Consider the following 21,658-nt stretch of genomic DNA (forward strand, 5'->3'; position numbering starts at 1 on the left):
AAATTTGGGTCGTTCTCATTCGCCGTGTAGACACTTGTTGAAACGTACGGAATTGTGTGCAATAGGGTTGATGTGCCTATAATGTCGGCCTAACTGTCCCTAATATTGGACCCATACGTAAATTTCGAAGGAAAGCATTGTTTGACAATTTTCCAAAAGCAACCAAATATATCCATTTGAATTTTCCAGATGCATTCTTCTAAGAAAAATTGAAGAACAGGAGATTTACTGATGGACCTAATCTTTACATTCATAGGGCAACATTATAGCCATTTCTACGATTTAAAGTTCAATCGAAATGAGCATACCTACAGTTAGAACTGATGTTTCCTTTTGAAAATTAATTTTCATAACCCCAAGGGAGCAAAATGCACGGCGATGCACAGTGGGGTGAAATCAAAAAAGTGGGACATGACCTTTTGCGACGAAACTACTGAGTGTAGCATTTTGATTTATTTTAGAATGTTTCCTCATTTTTTAAGTTCTTTATTTAACAAAATAATGTTGAGATAAGCTGCTAATACCTTCTAACCTGCAACATACACCTAGTGTTTAAAAAATTATGAAAAAGGACGTAAAACGAAGAGATAGCTATTTGTTTCCTTTTGCATTTTTAGAGCACTTACAACTTTCTATATTATTGAAAACAAATTAAAATTCAAACAAAAAAGTTATGGTTAAAAATGGTTTTTAAGGGGAATACCGTTTGTGCTCCATTTTGACCCTATAACTTCGCTCACTTGAAGGATAGAAAAAAGTCGTGTTTGAAAAGGTTGTTTAAAATTACTTCATATAGGGTAAATGTTTGCTTCGGCACCCATTGCCTGTTTTCGGCAACCGAAATTTAAACTTTAATTGCACTGTATGTTCCAATCAAAACACTTCGCTGAATGTATTCACACGATTTCTCAGTCTTTCAGCTTCAATCTTATTTAAATTTTACAACTGAGCAATCCCGATATGCCATATTTTCTTTTAAATGAAACAGGGGAAATGGATGTAATGTCGGCCTAAATGCCCCTAATTTGGGCCCATACATAAATTCAGCAATCGACTATATTTTCAATAGCGACCAAAATATCCATTAGTACCTTCACAATGACGCGTTCATCTAGATAAAATTGATAAATATCAGATTTTTATCGATGGGCCCAATCTAAGATCCATAGGCCAACATTAGACCCATTTCCCCTATGTGCACTACAAATGCTGCTGATTGCGAGTTGCCGATAATAGAACAGCTGGTTAGCACGTAGTTTAAATGCAAAGGATGACGAAGAAAAAGAGGCTGCCGACAATAGTCACACTCACCTGAGAAGTTTGGAACGTGGTAAAAACGTTTTCACACAGTTTTTGACAATTCTGTCGATTTGAATGGATAGAGAAGCAAGCAGTAGATAAATGTAAACAAATAAAAACGTCATATGTGCGCGTGAAAATCATAAACTGCTAATAGAAGCACGAAGGTTGCATAGATTGACGATAATACGTAAATTACCCTACAATGCTTCCATAGATGTTCATCAATTTCAACAAGACATAAAAAAGTTATTTTTGACGTAGAACTACGTCTTTGTCGACTATACTGGGGTGCAAATCAAAAAATATGTGAGGTGAAGGAGTGTTAGGTTTTGAACGCTTGTAACTTTGTCATTTATAGATGAAATTTAAATCCAAATACGCCAATCGATAGGATATTACATTACAAACCTGCTGAAATAAATATTTTTTCCAATTTTTTTGTAATTAAACTTTTGAAAATGTACAAATGATAATTTTATCACTGTTTTCATGAAATAAGCTTTTTTTCCCAAACGCAGTCATCATAAACAAATACCACTTGGTTGCACATCATTCTGCTTGAACCTGAAAATATATAAATCAGCGCTGCTCTCCTGCCTCTGCTCATTAGCGCTTCGGACGGCGTGGCACTAGGTCCTGCAGCAAGCAGGACCAAGTCAGCTCGCCCTCCCCCTTAAAAATAACCCTATAAAGACATGGACTTTGACGATCATTTTTTTTTTTCGGGAAATAAATTTTAAGCAAACCCTTATAATGTATGAACAATTAATTTTTTACATGCAGTGCCAACATTTTCAAAAAAAATATTGCTTAATAGGAGACATACACTCGATGAATTACCAACAACTGACTGTAAAACATATCTGGTACCTCTATATATGCAATTATATTTACATCCAAAGTCCATCCTTTTTACATATTCTGCACAAAAGACACTTTTTGCTCCGCCCCATTCATAAAAAAAAACGGCAGGAAATCCTATCAGGTTTGGTTGCAAATCGTTCTGCTTGAACCTGAAAAGATATAAAACAGCGCTGCTGTCGTGTTTTTGCTCATTGTCGCTTCGGACGGCGTGGCACTTGGTCCTGCAACAAGCAGGACCAAGTCAGCGACGTGACCACAAGAAGGAATGCGATACAATGAGGAATGAGGAAAAAAACTCTCCCCCCCTTCACAACAATCTCCTCCCCCTCAAAAACCTCTCCCCCCCCCCTCAATAATAAAATGGCGGGAAATTCTGTCAGTTGCGGGGCTTAGAAAGTATGTTTTGTGCAGAATATGTAAAAAAGGAGGGACTTCGAATGTATTTTTTCTGCAAAATATGTAAAAAAGGAGGGACGTCGGATGTTAACCTAAATGCATACATCATGCATCATAGATATAGATAGATAAATAGGTTCTACGTCATACTGCGGTTGTTGCTAGGACACAACCCTTTAATATTTTTTTTATCTTAAGCAAACATGTTCACCAATCTAATAAAGTACTCAACAAATTAAGAAACATTCTAGAAGACATCGAAATACTACACTACAGTACACTACACTACACTACATTACACTACACACACCACTCAATAGTTTTGTCGCAAATGTCCATGTCCTACTTTTTTTTTTTATTTCGTCCCACTATTGATGTTGTGAACAAGCACGCTTTTCGACAACGGGACAGGCGTGCTATGTCACAGTATCGTCACTAGCATTGGGCGATCTTGAGGCAAGAATCGATCTTAGTGAATCGATTTTTTTGGAAATAATCGATTGACCGATGTAATCAATCATTTTGAATCGATCTTTTGAATCCATTCATTTTTCAAAATAGCACAAAAATGTTTCAAATATAACGGATCATAGGAAGTTGGTGCAGATTAACACCAAGTTCAGTCTAAACTATATTATATAGATATTACGTTACATACCCGGAAAAAATATGCATACAATTACCAAAATAAAAATTGGTGGGGTTGTGTACAAGACACGACCGCAGGGTTGACGTAGACTACTTTAAGCTGTGTAGTGAAATTCTCGTGCATTTTTTCTAGATATTGATTTAAAATCTGGAAGCAAGACAGCTGCACTCAGAGTAAATATATTTGCAGCGAGTAAATTTGAGTTACTCATATTTACTCAAAAATGAACAAAGTAGTCTCGATTGTCTGATCAAAGAAATATCGTCTGCCAGCATATTTCATTTGAAGCATCTGTTCGCACATTTGACAGATCGAATCGCTCGTTTAACAAATCGAATTGTGGACAAACGAAATGCTACTGTGGTGGTTTGACTGCACGACGGTTTTACGGGGCTTGGATACCTTTCAGGCGCCTTTCCTCGTTTGTGAGGATTGACACGGCCTAGGATGATACAGGAGTGACTGGAGTGACCCGTTCCAAAAGGGGAATGCTGTCATTATGTTGGTTTACCTTTGCGGACTTCGGTTCGCGAGAAAATGGCCTAACAAGGTTTGTTTACAAAACGGAGTTAAGGCCATTTCAATTGTTGGTCTTGAAATGTGATAAATTATTAGACGGTACCTCTATTTATGCTTTTAGTTAAGGTATGAAAGTCCCTCCTACTTGGAAAATTATGCTATAGAACGGTTCATACAACCCCAGTTTTTTTTTTTTTGCATAAGTCTTCAATGCTTATTTCTTAGCATAAATAGAGGTACCATCGAGTTTATTTTCAGTGCTAGGTTCTGAAATTCGACAGTGAGCGTTGAACGTATTGGAGGGATTCATGGCTAATTGATATCATCTCGATCAACTATGAAATGTTGCATATCATTGATGTAAAATTGTGCACTCCGTTTTTGTGTGTTCATTTATTTTAAGTGTTTTGAAGTTGAATCGCTGAGGATCAATCTCATTACCATAGAAAAATTTCAAGAGTACAGATATCAGCTCTCACAAAACTTATAACAAAGAAACTGGAACTTCACGTTTGGTGCAGTCCAGTACACAAGGAGTTTCAATTTCATGAGTGATGTCACAACCGTCCAAGATTTATGTCCTAGAAATTTTGAAGTGATAGGGAATATCAGCCATCATGACGGTCATTGTTGGACGCGTGGTTATTTCGGACCGACTAGAAGTTAAATTTTGGTAACCGTGGTTGAGTTCTGTTTGAAAACTGATCAATTTCCGGCATTTTCGAACATTGATAATAACTTACGAAATGTCACGTTTAACCACGAGTTAAATGTAACTCGGCAATTGGTACACAGCTCAAAAAGTATTTCTCGATTACTTTTTCGAAGGAACGTATCAGCTTTTGTAAACAACGCATTTGATAGACAATTTGGCGTAATTGGTAGCTCGCCCACGCATGCTAGTACTACCATCAGATAGGGGAAAATTTTCCCAACCTGTTAGCGGTGTTAGTATGTGGGGCGAGCTATTAGTTATGCCAAATCGACGATAAAATGCGTTGTTTACAAATACTGATATGTCCTTCCGAAAAGTAATCGAGATTTGTAGTTATCATTCAGGCAAGGAACGCTTGCGCCATCGAGGCGACGCCGCTACCAGCAGGCAATGATCTCAACGGGAACGACGCGCAAAACTCGAACTCTGCGCGCTTGACAGAAACCGCCTTCCTACTGCTTCTGCTTACCCGCCGTCCGAAGCGACAATGAGTTGAGGCAGTTAAATGTTTTTTATCAGTTAAATGATCTTTATTTCTTGTGTTTGTGTGGTTTACATGTATGAATTTTTCAAGTGACACAGATGCGTCTTTTCAACTTTAGTACAGTGAGATTTTAATTATTATTTGCAGTTTCTAGTCCTATCAGGCCTATTTTAAAGTATGACCACCTTGGTGGGATTGGTATGATTTGAATTGGAAAAAGGAGTCTACTTATAACTACTATTTACAACTACAACTAACCTACAACTACTATATACACCTAACCTACTATATACAAATTGCTTATCAAAGCATGTTCTGATAAATTACATTTTTGTGCAAATTTAGTCTTAATTTCGTTAATTTTGGAATCTATTTTGGCAATGCCTGCCTCTTCATGTAAATTTGTTATTCTAGTGTCGAATGGACGATCAAGAACCATCCTCAGCACTCTATTCTGAGCGACCTGAATTTTGTTCCTCTGAGTCTGTGCACATGATTCCCACACCGGAGCTGCGTAGAGGATCGCAGGTGCTATGATTTGTTTGTAGACGGCCAGTTTGTTCACCCTTGAGAGGCGGGATCTGCGGCAAATCAGCGGATACAGACACCTAACCAAGGTAGAACACTTGACTACAGTTTTCTCTACATGCGAACGGAAGAGGAGCTTTTCATCGAACAACATCCCGAGATAGGTAACTTCGGTAGACCACTCAACCCTTGTGCCATCCATGATTACAGTACAAGATGGAGCCGGTTTCAGTTTGGGCGATTGCCGATGGAGGAACATGATCGCTTGTGTTTTGGTGGCATTGATTTTGATTTTCCACGTGGTGGCATAATCAGCAAAGGCCTTAAGGCATCGTTGAAGTTTGTTCGTTATTTCGCGAGGCATCCTTCCTTTGACGGCTATTGCGGTATCATCTGCGAACAGGAAGAACACGCAACCGTCTCCAAGGGGAGGAATGTCGGAAGTATAAATGCTGTAAAGCAAGGGGCCCAGCAGACTGCCTTGCGGCACTCCTGCTGGGATGGAAAACGTGTCGGAAAGACAACCATTCAACGATACCTTAAACGACCTTTGCTGAAGGTAGTTACGGGTGATTTTAACCAGATGTAATGGGAAGTTGAAGTTACAAAGCTTGTACACAAGTCCGTCATGCCAAACATTGTCAAACGCCTTTTCAACGTCTAACAAGGCCATGGCTGTGGACTTTGATACAGCTTTGTTACTTCGGATGTTATTCATCACCCGTACTAGCTGATGATTGGTGGAGTGCCCCTTTCTGAATCCAAACTGTTCCGGAAGGAGAATGTTATTTTCCTCGACAAACTTGAGCAAACGATTGAGAATGAGTTTCTCGAACAATTTGCTCAGCGCTGAAAGGAGGCTGATTGGTCTGTAGCTTGAAGGCAATGTTGGATCCTTACCGGGTTTGCGGATTGGTATGATTTTTGCTACTTTCCAGATACTTGGAAAGTAGTGCAGTTCCAAACATCTGTTGAAGATAGCGGTTAGAAGAGACTGCACTTTCATGCTGAGTCTCTTCAAGATCAAGTTGAATATACCGTCAAACCCGGGAGCCTTCATGTTCTTGGTACATTTTAGCGCTGAGCAAATTTGTTGTACTGTAATCATATCCGCCGGAGGCACGACACAAGGGGAGGCATCTAGGTTTTGAACGCATTGCGCAACCTGATCTTCGAGCGGACTTTGGATATTCGAGCCAAGCAAATGCGATGAAGCGACATGCTCGCCGATCGCATTTGCTTTCTCCTGTGGGGTGATTAAAAGCCGATCGTCATCATTTTCGACTCTGAGAGGTGGAATGGGTTTGGGATGAGTTTTCAGGACCTTGGCTACCTTCCAGAATGGTCTGGAGCGGTCGTCCAGATTCTGGACAACACGCCCGAAACTTTCATTTCGGAGTGAGTCCATTCTGGAAGCAATCTGTCTGTTCAGATCAGCCATTTCACGTTTTTTGCCCAGATCTCCAGTCCTCTGAAACTGGCGTCTACGAACATTTCTCAGGCGAATCAAAAGTTGGGTGTGGGAATCAATGGCAATAAACTTACCCCTCACAGGAACTCGTCGGACGCACGCCTCGTCAGCCACGGTTATGGCTTGGTGGAGTCCCTCCAACGCTCGGTCGATGTCCTCCACGGTGTCAAGCGGCGGGTTGTCGATGATGTGCCTGTCTACCACGCGTGCAAACTGGGCCCAGTTAACGCGATGGTAGTCCTTGCGCAGGCTTGAAGCAGGAGCCACGTTGCAGCCCAGTTCAGCCACCACCGGTTAGTGGTCGGAGCTGAGTTCGTTCAAGGCTACCGGCTTGGACAAGCCGATATTTGTCAGGAACAGGTCTAGCGTCGATGGGTTGCCCGCCGGTGAGATGAATGTTGGTTCATCCGAAAACCAAACGGAATACAGCCCATGCTGTGAGTGGTCGAACAGGAGACGACCGTTCTGGTTCTGCTGGTAGTTCCGCCAGGCCTCATGGCGAGCATTCAGATCTCCTCCAACTACGAAGCGGGAACCGGTACGGGTGATGGTGGACAGGTCCTTCTTGAATTTAGCCGCTAGTCCACTGCTGGCGGCACACTGTCGAGGGCAGTAGACGGCGATGAACTGGACGTATCCAGTCGACGACTCCACCTCCACACCAAGGGCCTCGATGATAGAGGTGCGGATATGGGACAGAGTGTGGTATTTTATTCCTTTCTTGACGACGACCGCAACACCACCCCCCCTGGAGCTGGTGCGATCAAGCCGGATAGTGTTGTGGTCAGGCAACCAGAAGCTGTCGCCGGACTTTAGATGGGTCTCGGTTAGAAGGCCCACGTCGATGCTGTGCTTGCGGAGGAAGTCGGCAAGCTCAATCTTTTTTGCTCTTACAGAGCAAGCATTCCAGGTGACGATAGTTAGCGGTTTAGACGCCATACTGGATGATGAACTTACCGAGCACTTGGATCTGTTCGGGCTTATTGCGGCACTTACGAAGAGCACCGGACATGTTGACGAAAATTTCCATCAGTTCATCCGCTGAGAACAGATCGGGGTTGTTGTTTTGCGCTGTTGGTTGTCTCCAGAATCCAGGGGGGGATGGAGAGCTTTGACCAGCAGAATCACCGGAAGCTTCTTGAGGGGGGGCGGGTTGCACCCGCGAATTCGCTTGCCTTTGCTGGGGAGCACGAAGAGGCGGAAAATCCTCCGTCCTGAATGATGGGGTTTTGTCCTTCTTTCGTCCTGGTTGATTGTTGCTTGACGCCAGCTTTCGGATGCGTTTGAAGTCCTCGCGTTTGGAGCACTGTCTATCAGAGCCTTGATGTGCACCACCACAGTTAGCGCATTTTATCGCCACGGCTCCATCCGCAGGGCAGTTGGAAGTGGCGTGTTCTTGAGCGCAGTTGCTGCAGCGTGGCTTGATGTTGCAGTTGCGGGTACCGTGTCCAAAATTGAGGCACCTCTGACACTGCGTTACGTCACGATGACCGCCACGGTATGGCTCCCACCGTACGATGATGGAGTAGATCGATCGGATGGCTTGTAGCGCATTGAGCGTCACCGTCCCTTTCTGGAAGGGCACCAGGAAAAGACAATCCGGGTACGTCTTCACGTTTTCATCTCTCCTTGTCATTCGGAAGACAGCGATTGGGGCTAGCTTGTACCGGTTGATTTCGGCTTCGACCATCTTGGGGTCGAAGTTTGGTAGACCCCTGATGACTACCTTGAAGGGCTTCTCACCGGGGATGTCGTGCGTGAAGAATTCCGCCTTGGTATCTTTCAGATATTTCACGGCCACTTCGTACTCCGCTTTGGTTCGGAGCATCACCTTGGTGCCGATCCTGCCGAGCTTAAACTCAGCTGCAACGCCCAGCGATGAAAGATCGCCAATCAGCGTGTTGAGTGGGACTTGCTTCACCACCAGTGGAGGAAGCTTCATTTTTGCTGCACTCGGGCTGGCAGCAGTTTCGTTGTCGACGGCGTCGCCGAAATCACCAATGACGCTGTCGTTCGTCGCGGTGGCATCGTCCCGTCCACTCGCACCATCGGACTGGCCTTGATTTTTCTTCCTCTTCTTAGACCGCTTCACCGTGGCTGAGGTGGGATTCCCTACATCGGTGGGAAGAGTAGCGTACCTATTCGAAATAGGTACACTCAAGCTACCCTCACCGCTGTTCTTCTTCTCCGTTTTCTCTCGGAGCCTGCTCCGGGAGCGCTGTCTTCCCATCACACGAACCGACCGACACTACTGACGACGCGATTAAAATGCGAATGTTTGGAACAACTAGAAACTTTAGAACAACTCGACAGAGCGAGCAAAGACCGAACTGTACTGCTTGACGTTCAAACAGAGAATGAGGGCATGAGTTGAGGCACATTAGCAGCGCGGTTTTATAACTTTTCAGATTCAAGCAGCACGATGTGCAACCAAATTGTACTTGATTATGAGGACTGGGTTTGGGGAGAACGTTTATTTCATGAAAACAGTGATAAAATTATCACTTTTTATTTGTACATTTTTAAAACAGTTTTTTATGAAAAATTGAAAAATAAGTTTATTGCAACAGCTTACGAAAGGTATTTCCTATCGATTGGTGTATTCGGATTTTAATTTCATCTGAAAAATGACAAAGCTTATAGCGTTCAAAAAATTACATCTTTTCGTGACGGTCGCAATTTTAGATTTTCGATTTACCCCCAGTACCTTCCCGTAAGACGTAGTCTACGTCAAAATACAATTACAAACAAATCTATTGCCAACAATCGATCTTATTGTGCGTATAAAGTACACGAAATTTCAACATATTGTTTTTACAATAGCTGTACAATAAGTCCCATATAGTAAGAGTTTTCACCAATAGCACAACAATACAATTAATGGAAAATGGCTCAAGTTTTGTTCGGGAAAAAGTGATTTTTTGTATGGTTAAGATACATAATGACCCCCTTGTTCTATTGTATATTCCTCCATTTACCATAGATTATATTGTAAAAACAATACATTCTATTGTAATTTTATCGTTGTTGAGAATACGATTTATTGTAAATACAATAAACTCTTTTGTATGGTTACAATACATTTCATTGTACCTCTACGGTTCCTTTTTTTACGGGTAAGCTATCTTGTTATGACATTTCACTTATAATAGAAAAAATTGTGAGTGTAACATACATACATGATAAGAATTTAATAAATGACTATTTTGATTCCATTTGACATGTGAAGGTTTTGACGTAGGACTACGTCTGTGATTTCTATATGGGGGTACACTATGTGAAAACCGAAAATGGAACATGTAACAAATTATGAAAGATTTTGAACGTTAATAACTCAGCTGCTCCTGGTCCAATTTCAATAATTTTATCACCAATCGATCACAAATATGGCTACGCATCGACTGTTGCTTTCGAATGTTGATTTTCAATAAAAAAAAAACTATTGAAAAACTGGTAAATGTCCAGCATTGTCCAAAAGCGTTGAATTAACTAACAAATCCACCAATTACCTACATGCTGCTTTCCCAACACAGTCGTCAGAGAGTAGTAAGTAGATGAAACAAGTCGAAGTGGCATTTACCTTCGATCTTCGGGCGCGTGCGAATAGAAAGGATGGAATTGCGTAATATTTTGCGCACTCATCGCCATATTCAGAACCACACGCTCCCAACGACCACACAAAATGCTCTCCAGAGTTGTAATTTTGTAACCAAACTTGGAAACAGGGGATACACTCAAAAAATATATGCAGGATATGCATGAAATCCATGTGAATTTCACATATAGCTTTCCAAAAAAAGTTGGCGACTACCTAAAGAAATCGTTTATGAACTTTATCGTTCAGTTTTTTCCTGGAGTTTTTTGTTAAATAAGCTAGAATTAAATAAAAAAGGTTTTTCCCATACATTTTTTTTAACTGCTTTACTACCAATCCACAGAGAACCAAAACATTCAAATTTGAAAGAGAAAATTCACACGATCTCAATATCTCAAAATTCCATGTATTTTGATGACACTCTGTAACATTTGGTGGGGCAGGGAGGATTAACATTTGAAGTCCCTCCCATTTTGCATAGTCTGAATAAAAAATACATAAAAATTCCCTCTCATTTAACATATTCTGCAAGAAAATACTATTTAACAAAAATTTCTAGGAAAAAACTGAACGATAAAGAATGATTTCTTTTCACTTATTTTGACCATAATATGCATCCAAAGCGATCCATCCACTTTTCCAAATTTATAACTTACTATCAATGGAACAGCTCCATCAATGAGAAAAAATAGACTTGACTTTTTTTGTAGTTCTTTAAAAATTCTACTCTAGTCCTAGTTTTCTTAAATGAACTTGGTGACCCTGAAGGGGGCCGTTTTGTTACTTGGTTTTTGGTGATAATGATGCGTAACCCTGCGTAATACGTCATCTTCCAAAGGCTTTAAGCCTGTACTACCATCGGCCCTTTTCAGGGCTACCAAGATTTTCTAAAAGAGTTAAATTTCTGAACATGTCCCAACTAAAATTCATATCAAAAGGTTCTTTTCAGGGCAATCATAGTCATACTAAAGAGTATAAACAGAGCGAACCCCTCTAAAATTCCTATTCCTACACAAAACACAAGCTCCTGCTGCAGTTAATAAAAATATGTATTATATCATACCACGTAGTCCTACGTCATCATTGCGTACAATCCCATTGGGCTGTCCCTTGTAGATTTTTTATTCAGGATACTTGATTAGGTGAGTGATTTAACAGGTTATAATATTGGTTTTATTGGTATTAAATGAACGATTTAATAAACGAAAGATTAGCATATGAAACAAAACGATTAAATTGTTGGAGTGTAAAAGCAAGTAAGTACGGAAAGTAATTAATTCAGATATCCCAAAACTCATCCGAGAGGGATCTCAAGAAAGCTAATTGAGCCATGCGTTTTTCATTGAGCCGATATCGATTCTATGTGGTTTCACCAGTTTTAGAGAAAACCCTCTCTGACGGAACTCTCACTATCATTCTTGATAAAAAGTCTCGAGAAATGGGGTATGCATGGGGATTTTCTCTCCTGCTTGTAAAGGATCGAAAGACCGTGGGAAAACAGGTTGATGATTTTGCCGATATGTCCCCATGGCGATCCAGTTCTTACATAGCAGAGGACTTAAGAACCTGAAATATGTCATAAGAAGTGAATGTTTCTACTGAACTGTCACACTGGTTGTTTGCAGAATCCATGTTCAAGGTAAGTGATGCGCAAAGGTGAAGACAAAAAAAAATCAATATTAAATTGCAAAATTGAAAAAAAAAAGTTTGATCGAAATGAAAAGGATCGATCCAGTCGATTTTTGTCGTGTTTGAGATCGATTCAAAAAATCGATTAATCGAACCAAAATAATCGATCTTTGCGTTTCGATCCAAGATAGCCCATTGCTAATCGCCACGCATATGCACCCTTGGGGCTATGACAGTTAATTCAGACGATGGATCATATGCGAAAAGCAGGGCTATGGAGGCTGAGTCGTGAAGCCGGAATCGTGGAGTCGGACACATTTTTGCATTTTTGCAAGCATTTCGAGGTCAAGCAGACGGCATCTATCGGGAGACGCTGGAAGGTTCAAAGGATCACGCCACGGTAGGTTTCTGAGCGCAAGTCGTATGAATCTTTTTTGCACACGCTCGATTCTTAGGTTCCATGTTATATCGTTTGGAGCCCATACAACTGGAGCATTTTCTATTATAGGCCTTCCGAGTGAACAATACAATGCTTTTAGACAGTGTGGATCCGTGAAATTCTCGGCAATCTTAGAGATGATGCCAAGTTGACGATTAGCCTTGGAAATAATCGACGCCTAATGGGAATGAAAGGAAAGCTTCGAGTCCAATACGACACCAAGATCCATCACTTAATCCACTCTGCTAAAAACAGTATCATCGAGGTGGTATTGATAAATTATCGGGTCTTTGGACCGACATGATATTTCACGACGCTGATGACAAGCTTGTTTGAGTGGCACCAGTGAATGAACATGTTGAGCAACCTTTGCAGGAGAAAGCAGTCCTCGATGCAGAGTACCACCACATAGATTTTTAAATCATCAGCATATACGAGGTTGCACTTGTGGCCAAGGGTAAATGCAGCGTCATTGAAAAATAACACTAACAGTAACGGTCCCAAATTACTTCCTTACGGGACACCGGCCGTGGAGTAGAACCATAGAGGTAACTCTCAGACCAGAAGGTCCCGAAGAAACGTGCTAAAAGTTTTTGGCTAAGCTCTGGTACTCTCTTCGGTCCCAAGCTAATCGATGAACCCCTCGAAACATAGTTAAATCCACGAACCCCTAATTTTATCTGTCAAAATTTCATATAGCGAATCAAAACAAGCATAGTGTAGTATTAGAATTTCGACTAGAATGAGGTACGTTAATCGATTTGCTTGGGACCAATAGGCTAGTCAAGTAGTGAGCCAATTTAAAATCGTAAGCTTCCACCGGTTGTTACAACTGCTCGCTGGTAAACCGCCTCAGTACAGAAAGAGTTATGAGACACTGGCATACCTGAGACAGAATTCAATAGAAATATACACAAACGTATTCAGGGATTGCGATAAATTTCCTGGTTATTTCTCGGTTTATCCCAGTTGGTTAAGATCCCGGTTAATTACCGGTTGAGTGGCCTCTCTGTACATAGTTTTCCCGAATTTACAAAGCACCATTAATTTTTTCAAAATTTTCTGAATCTTTACGAAATTCCCTGAATTTATATTAAATTCTAAAATATCTAAAGAAGCTCTCGAAATCTAATGTAGTTAATTAAATATCGCTTATGTTCAACAATGTTTGAAGAAGTTCCACAAAGTTGTCTGAACTTATACAAAACTCGTTGAAGTTTTAAAAAATTCTCTGAAGTTCTATGTAGTTCACTGAGCTTTTACAAAGTTTGCTGAGCATTTACATAGTTAGTTGTATATCTATAAAATTGGTTGCACTTCTACAAAGTTTCCTGATCTTCTACACAGTTCAATGAATGTCTACGAAGTTTTCGAAAGTTCTACGATGCTTCTTGAAGATATATGAAGTTTCTTGAATTTCCACAACGTTCCATTTACAAGACGTTCTCCGAGCTTCTACGATGTTTTCAGAAAATAATGTTTGTTTTTCAACGTTTTCTTCAAAATTTTGGATTTAAACTAGTTAATTCCTCAGCAAAAGTTTTGTGTTTAGTGTATCAGAAAAAAATATAAACGGACCTGGTTTTCAATTAAAATATCAAAATAGATTGAAAAAACAGTGTTGCGTCAAATATTTCCTGTTTTCAAAATGACTCGAAAACAGTAGGCTGCGGAATTTTGCCGCCTTAACACAGTGGTAGACATTCGTTTAGCCGAGACCCAGTTTTTCTATGTATATCGAAAGTAATACACACTGAATGCTCGGATTTGGTCTTGTACGATAGATTTCATTTATTTCTAACAAATTCATAATAAAACTTAAAATTACGTTATGTTTGGATAACAAAATTGAAAAAAATATCGGTACTCGGGTAGACATTCGTTTAGCCGAATTGTTAAATTTTACCATGAAGATGACTTTTAATAAAGAATTTCGAAGAAAATCGATAGTTAATACTTAGTATGGCCGCCATCGTTACGAATCACTACAAAAATACGGTTTGGCATCGAATCAGACAGCTTTTGCAGTGTTGAAATGTCGATTTTGGACCAACAATCTTGAACTGCTGTTTTAAGACTGGAAATGCTGTCAAACTGACGTCCGTTTGCGTAAACCATTCCAGCCAAGATTCCCCATAGGTTTTCTATGGGATTACAATCAGGACTGCAAGCTGGCCAGTCCAGCAGTGGAATGTTTTTTTCATCAAACCAAGCCTTGGACTGTTTGGAGACGTGGATAGATGCATTGTCCTGCTGAAAAACGATGTCCTCATTTGCGTCGTTTTCAATATGACCAATCAAAACGTCATCCAGTAGCTCCAGGTACATTTCGAAATTCATCCGGGTTGAGATGAAACAAATCGAAAGCTTTGCATGGTAGGAAAAGCCCATAACATCAAACTTCCACCACCAAAGTTTCACTTCGATCTAACGACGCTGGTTTGATTCAAATCGTGCCAGTAGCAACTATAACAATCAGGCCCGTCTTCCACTCCATGTACTTCCGGGCGAACTTCAGCCGATTCTGCTTATGAGTGAGATTGAGCTTTGGTTTTCCTTGTAGTTTCTTCCACTTGATGTTTGGCGATTCATTCAGAATCCGCGCAATTTGTCGGGAAGTAACCGAAACATCGAGCTTCTGCTTTATTTGGGAACAGGACAGTCGATTCTGTGTTGCTTCATGCCTGATTTGACCTTTCATCCTTAACGATACTTTGGTGCGCCCTTTGGTTGCACGTTTAATGCCATATTTCGAACCCATTTTGGCGATTGAGACATTCGAGTGGCCCTCTTCCTTGAACAATCTTATAATCCGCCGTTCTTCCTCCGTCAGTCGGGCACCCTTCGCCATTCCTGAAACTATTACATTTGTCATTAATCAATAAAAATTAAACACCGCATTATTGACGCACCTTGTTGATTTTAAGTTGTTTTATCGAAATGCTTTAAAACACACTTGAAAACCGCGAGATATTTGCCAAAAACAAAACTTTTTCGCACCTCGGCTAAACGAATGTCTATGGTGAAAACGCTGTTTGAATGTTTACATCCGCCGCTACCGGTTTGGTGAGTGTGTGCGTGCGACTCGTTCCTCTCTCATCAAAGTGATGCAGATACACTACCGCTACGACAAATCACATCCCGAATAAAAAACATGTTTTAAATATAATTTTTGAATATTTTCAAAATTTTTAGCTCTCGGCTAAACGAATGTCTATCACTGTATACGTTATTTATTTTGTTTAGATGAACAACTTTTTCAAAGACGTCAAGTCTCCATAATGTCAGAGTAAAAATTTAGATGTTGGTTCCATCTATGCGGTTGAGTATCAAACTACAGTAATTACCCGATATTGTCAGTCCTTCCGTGCATCACACTTTTATTTTTCAATAGTTTCATATAATCGTTAATCCAAATCTTCCTCATTTATCTTCGAGATGGATGTATAAGGTATACTTTGGAGCAATAAGACCATTAAAAAAGCGCATTAGAAATGATTTTCAAAAATTGAGCCTGAATGTCAATTAATAAAGGTTCTACCCGGAAAAATACAGACACATTAAAAACGCTGCCATTAAGGCATTTTTTGAGTAAAATTTTTCAAAATTTTACTGAATTAAGCTAAGAATGTGTACAGAATCACAGTAGGCATTGGTTGTCAGGATACGTTCATTTGTTTACATCATGGCTTCACCGGAGCAAGCACGTCGCGATTCGATCCTGCACGCTCGAAACGAAAATCCCGGTCTATCCGCTCCTGGCTGTTTTCGATCGAATTCCTGGACAGGAATTTCGTACCTCGGTTAACCGGAATAGTGCCCCGGAAGAATGAAGTCAAAATTCCCCAAAAAGTTCCTTGTCTGGCAAGCAATCTGCAGTTGTGGGCTGAAAAGCGAAACTTTCGTTACTTCTGGGACCATGAACGAACAAATTGACTAAGAATAGTGCCTACGAAAGAGACTACTGTCTTTTATGGAGCAGCATGAGGTATATTGCCTATTCTGGCCGGACTTACAAGCTGCCACTATTCAAATTCTACCAAACAGTGGTACATCGAAAATGGCGTCACAGTGGTTCCCAAGGAGATGAATCCGGTCAATACTCCAGAACTAAGGCCAATTGAGGAATAGTGGTCATTTGTGAAGCACATACTGAAAAAAGGGTGGAACTGCAACTGACCTGAAGAATTTCTGAATAACTGTTACATTGAACTATAAAAAATAAAATGCAACGCAACAAAATTTTCGTGTCCGAAGTTTTTCGAGGTCCACCTGCAGGTTTTGTCAAGTCATAAACTATCTATTCCCCGGGGTACCCGGAACATGTCCAGATATGATCAATGTGGTTTTAGACACTCGGTATGACCACCAATGAACTTTCTGTTGAATTATCATATGATTTGAGGTGTCGTATGAGGGGTATAGCAAGTTAAAGGTAACCTACTCTTTTGTAATTCATTCTCGCCAAAATCTATTCCGGTCATATCTCCGAAGCCAACTGATTGATTCCAAAATCATACCTTTCATTGGGAAAAAAATGGGACCATGATACCTTTCATTTGGTGGATATTGCGTCCCATTCGGTTGAGTGGTTGTTGAGAAACACAACTTAGTTCGCAAAATCCGTGTGTTGCGGAACATGTTCCGGTCTTATTTCATCGGGTTGATTTGAATGGTATATGACAATCGACGCTCCAGGCCTCAATTCTAAAGTCAGTTTTTCAAGTGGTATGTATACCCTTCTCTGTAAGAAGGGAAAAAAACTCAGCAATTTATCTTTGCAAAGTGTCATCTGCAAGCAAATTTGTCGATGCCATTTCATGGTTGATGGCAAATTCCGGTGAAATATTTTTAGATTTTGAATATAATGAATTAGTCTACCGTTTGCTTCTTCTCCAATCGGGGGAAGATTCACGTTCCAGCTGGCAAATGGAGGAAAGAGAGTGCTGTTTAAGCACCGGTTGAAGAAGTAGCTGCTGTATATCTAAAGGAGTTCTTCGAAATCATCGTGATGTGATGGATTTCTTTGCAAAATATCAGTGAGATCATTCCTTTATATTTTTAATACTTTCATTCCATTTTAAAATAACCATTAAATGCTGGGTACGGGAGGCTCCACTGGGGCACCCAATTGAAGCGAAATGGATAGAAAGATTGGGAATGCCAACTCCTTATCTTTAACATTTCGTGAATAGAGGGTGAGCTCTTCTCCCCACTCATTAGAGCATTCTCCTGTTGGATGGCTTGTTTTTTGACCGACTGTATGATACTGTTGTTGGAAGGAGATTCTCAACTATCCCGTGAATGCACGAGGGCAATGTTGACAGATGTTACGGATCTACCCAACCCGTTTTTCGCCCTTCATACAATTGCAGGTTGAATTCAATTAAAGGTTATTATACTTAATCAAATAGAACTACGAGGAAAGTCTATAGTCTACTGAAAGTTGTCTTGCTACAGTGAGTGGTAGTGCCATCTCAAGTAACACTGCAAGCTTTATAGAGGTTTTATAGCATTCTACAAGCCTAAATCACGGTTTACAGAACCCTCATAAAACGAATTGCTACTTGGAATATATTCATAATCATTAAACGCTACGGAAATGGCATTTAAAATCAATTATCTTCTGAAATTTAACTGAAAGTATATATATCAGAGAAAACATATCCAGGAATTCAAAAGAACGCACTACTCGTTGTATCATTGTTTGGAACAACTTATACGATTGATGTATGGAACAAAAGTTGTTTTTTTATTTGGTAATTATGACTGGAATCACACTAAACAGAAGATTACAGTAAACAATATAGATTTTTGTTTATTTGTAGAAATAATGTAGTTCGTCAGATACCAAATAAATCTAACTGTAGCAAATCAAAAAAAGTTTAAAGTCGTACACTTGCGGCCTCGTTTCAGGAAAAACTGGAAACCACTGAGCTATAAGCTATACAATTTCCAGGATGGGTGGTTAGAAATTACGTTTTATGACCTTTGAATTACACAAAAGGAAAGTTTAGGCAACGATTAAAATTTTCTTCTGTGTTGTAGTTTTGCTGCTGCTTCTCCTGCCATAACATCCAGAGCAATTTCAAGATGCTTGGCCTATCTGATTTTGCATTATCCGAGGATACCTGACCTGCCATTCATGAGATTTACCATAACTGAATGTCTAATTGAGTTAACTAAATATTGATGCATCATACATTACGAAAATATATGTAAGCATATAGAGAAAACTCAACCGAACAAAGTCAAACGTTCCGTTCATTTCCATTGCGATAAAATTGAAAGCTATGCAGTTGTATCCATTCCGAAATGTATCTTAGTCTTGACTCGTTTACGTACATATATAGAGTATGAAACATCTTTCCTCCACTCTGCTTCAACTAGGACCAAGGTATAAGCAACACACCACCTCGAGCGAACAGTTTCCAACATCAGTAGATCATAATGTATGTTCCGTCGTTTCTCTTGATCTCTCCTCCCACCGGGCCACCATTCGATAAACCAGAATGTCAGACAAGCAGGTCTGGTTATTTAATTCATCCTGCTTGAAATTTTCTCTTCATGAAAGTAGACTCTCGTTTGAAAGCACAACGAAGAAAACGAATGAAATTTTATCTCCTCGTTTCCTCAATCAGCCCCCTTCACATCTGATGACGTCAACAATGACGAACAACGGTCAGTCCAAAAACTAAAACGTCCACTGGACTAAATCGGGCAGGAGTGTATAAAACGACACACCGGGGCAAAACACCCCCTTGCATTTATATGAATATTACGTTAATTTAAATGCAACTATGATAGGCAATCCAAGCAGTTAGTGAGAGCACTGTACTATGCAACTTTAACAGCTGTAAAGTGTCTAGAATCAATAATAAAAACAACATTCTGAAAAGCTTCATTCCGATGTAATTTTTTGCGACATTACGATAAGCATTCAAGCGATAAAAAAACTACTGTGTTACCTGACTTATAACGAATATACATTGTATACGAGTACCCTGAATACAACGTATAGTTCGTCTAATTTTACATTGCAAATGCTTTGCAAAACTAGACGAGTCGTACGTCGTATTCGGGGTACTCGTATACAACGTATATTCGTTATAAGACAGGTAACACAGTAGTCAGCATTGGTTGTTCTTTTGTAATGCATAAAGCGAAGTTTAAAACGCCTGTTCAATTAATTTATTACCTCGGTTCACCCAGGGGTACTATGCCCCACTTTCAACATGGCGATACGCCCCATTATTTATCATCGAATCCAGGATTAACGTAAATGCAAATCATTCTGGTAAGCCTATTCAAAAAGATATTTATTCAATCTTTGTGCAGTCTGAGACATCTATTATTAGCGCTCTGAGGCATGTCGTTTTATGGCACACTATACTTCTAGTATAGAGCATACGGTCATTTTGTTATCGAAGTAAAATATAGTTGAAGAACCTAGAATTTTGGGTGGTATCAAAATACGTTTCCTAACTTCTATGTTAACTGTATCCGAAGGAAAACATGTTTACATGTTTACTTTCAAAGCAACAGATCAACTGTATATAACCGCTTTTTCTTAAGGGGGGGGGTGTATTATACCTGTTTACCCTACTATCGTGCACATTGCAATATTTACCCCATTCTCCCGGTGTGCGAAACTACAAATTGGAATACGCAAGCGACAAAGTTTCAATGCACCACCTGCCTGTCGGCAGGTCCTCCATCATCGGAGGAATAAAAACGGATCGAAGCCACACACCGAGACACAATGATAGACAGTCCCCCCTCCCCTCTCTGATGGGTGGAAAGCGTGGAAAAAAGGCTAAATGGGGTGGATGATGACGCGCGTGCGGCTATGAACATCAACAATTCAGTTATTATCCTTCGGGGCAGTCTTCACACTCACACTCAGCTGCTGCTACTCCGATGAAGTTGTCGTTATTCCACGCAGCCATCGACCATGCCTAGGTGGATGGACAGCACCGAAGGATATTTCCGGTTGAGAGAGGCTTCAAAACTTGCCTCCCACCCACACCAACTATTTCCCCTATGTCACACTGTTCCAACCTTGATTTTCACTTTTTCCACTTTCACTCACACTCCGCTGAAATTCGGTTGCCCGCTCGAGTTGAGGAGGTTTCAGGAGATTCGACGCCACTATGTGGCAGAAGGCGTAGTGAAGAACAGTTCCAATCGCGACGAGTATCCGTGCCAGACTGAGCACTAGCTGGCTGGAAAAGCAGCATGGTAGATTTTCTGCCAACTGTGGTGAGCGAGCGAAGGTGAGTGGAATTTTCTCCAAAAAATATCTCTAAAATGAGAGTGAGAATGTGTTGCGAGCGGGAGTTGTTTACACAAATAGTAAACAACGCCGGCTTATCAGTATCTCAGGGTGATAAAGGCGCGTGGTGCGCGCTCTAGTTCTATTTTAGCGGGTATGTGTGTTGGAGATGAGCGCTTATCCAGTATAGGAGAGGAAAATTTGGAACGGTGAAAACAAGGTTTGGTTTGTTGCTCCTCAGTATGTTGGGAATGGTTAGTTTTGCATTGACCGAAGAATCTGCTGTTTCTCGGTTTCTCTGAAACGATTCAATCATACAATCTTAGAGAGGCTACTTGAATGACAAACTTAACACATTTTTGACCAATGGATTACCGTAAGCTTTCAGTTTTAATATCGAATCTACCAATCCTCTGTCATGGCTATTGGTTCTTGAAGCCACCATCGGTGTTTTAGCTGCCTTTATGCGCATCAGCATCAGCATCCTGTAGCACGGTCATCAATTTCTGTATCCACCGTGAGTTTATTGCATATGGGTAAAAATTTATGACATTTTGAGTAAAACTAGTTTAGAGTGTAATGTTTTCATTTGCAAAATCTCGTCACAATCTATCAACTGGTTATCGAGATGGCTTCCAAGCAAGAAGTGCTTCGACAAACAATTATGGAAGCGGTCGTGGAAAATCCAGGCCAGTTCTGCAGGTGGATCGCAAAACAGTTTGGAACCGACAATTCGACCGTGTCCCGTGCGGTAAAATCGTTCAAGGAGACCCAGACGACCCAACGGCGAGC

The 21,658-nt window shown here is 40.5% G+C and overlaps 1 protein-coding gene across 1 annotated transcript in view; it reads right to left on the reverse strand.

Annotated features, from left to right (window-relative positions):
- Dgk (diacyl glycerol kinase 1) overlaps nucleotides 1-20,777 on the reverse strand; it is a 440,989-nt gene extending 420,212 nt beyond the window's left edge. Inside the window, exon 1 of the mRNA XM_065230402.1 lies at nucleotides 20,492-20,777. The gene's annotated coding sequence lies outside the window, so the exon portion shown is untranslated. The remainder of the gene's footprint in view (nucleotides 1-20,491) is intronic.
- Nucleotides 20,778-21,658: the final 881 nt, after the last annotated feature.

This window comes from Ochlerotatus camptorhynchus, unplaced genomic scaffold (genome assembly GCF_037179485.1).
Source record: "Ochlerotatus camptorhynchus isolate MF236.1 unplaced genomic scaffold, CSIRO-AGI_Acam_v1.1 ptg000330l, whole genome shotgun sequence".
NCBI lineage: Eukaryota > Metazoa > Arthropoda > Insecta > Diptera > Culicidae > Ochlerotatus > Ochlerotatus camptorhynchus.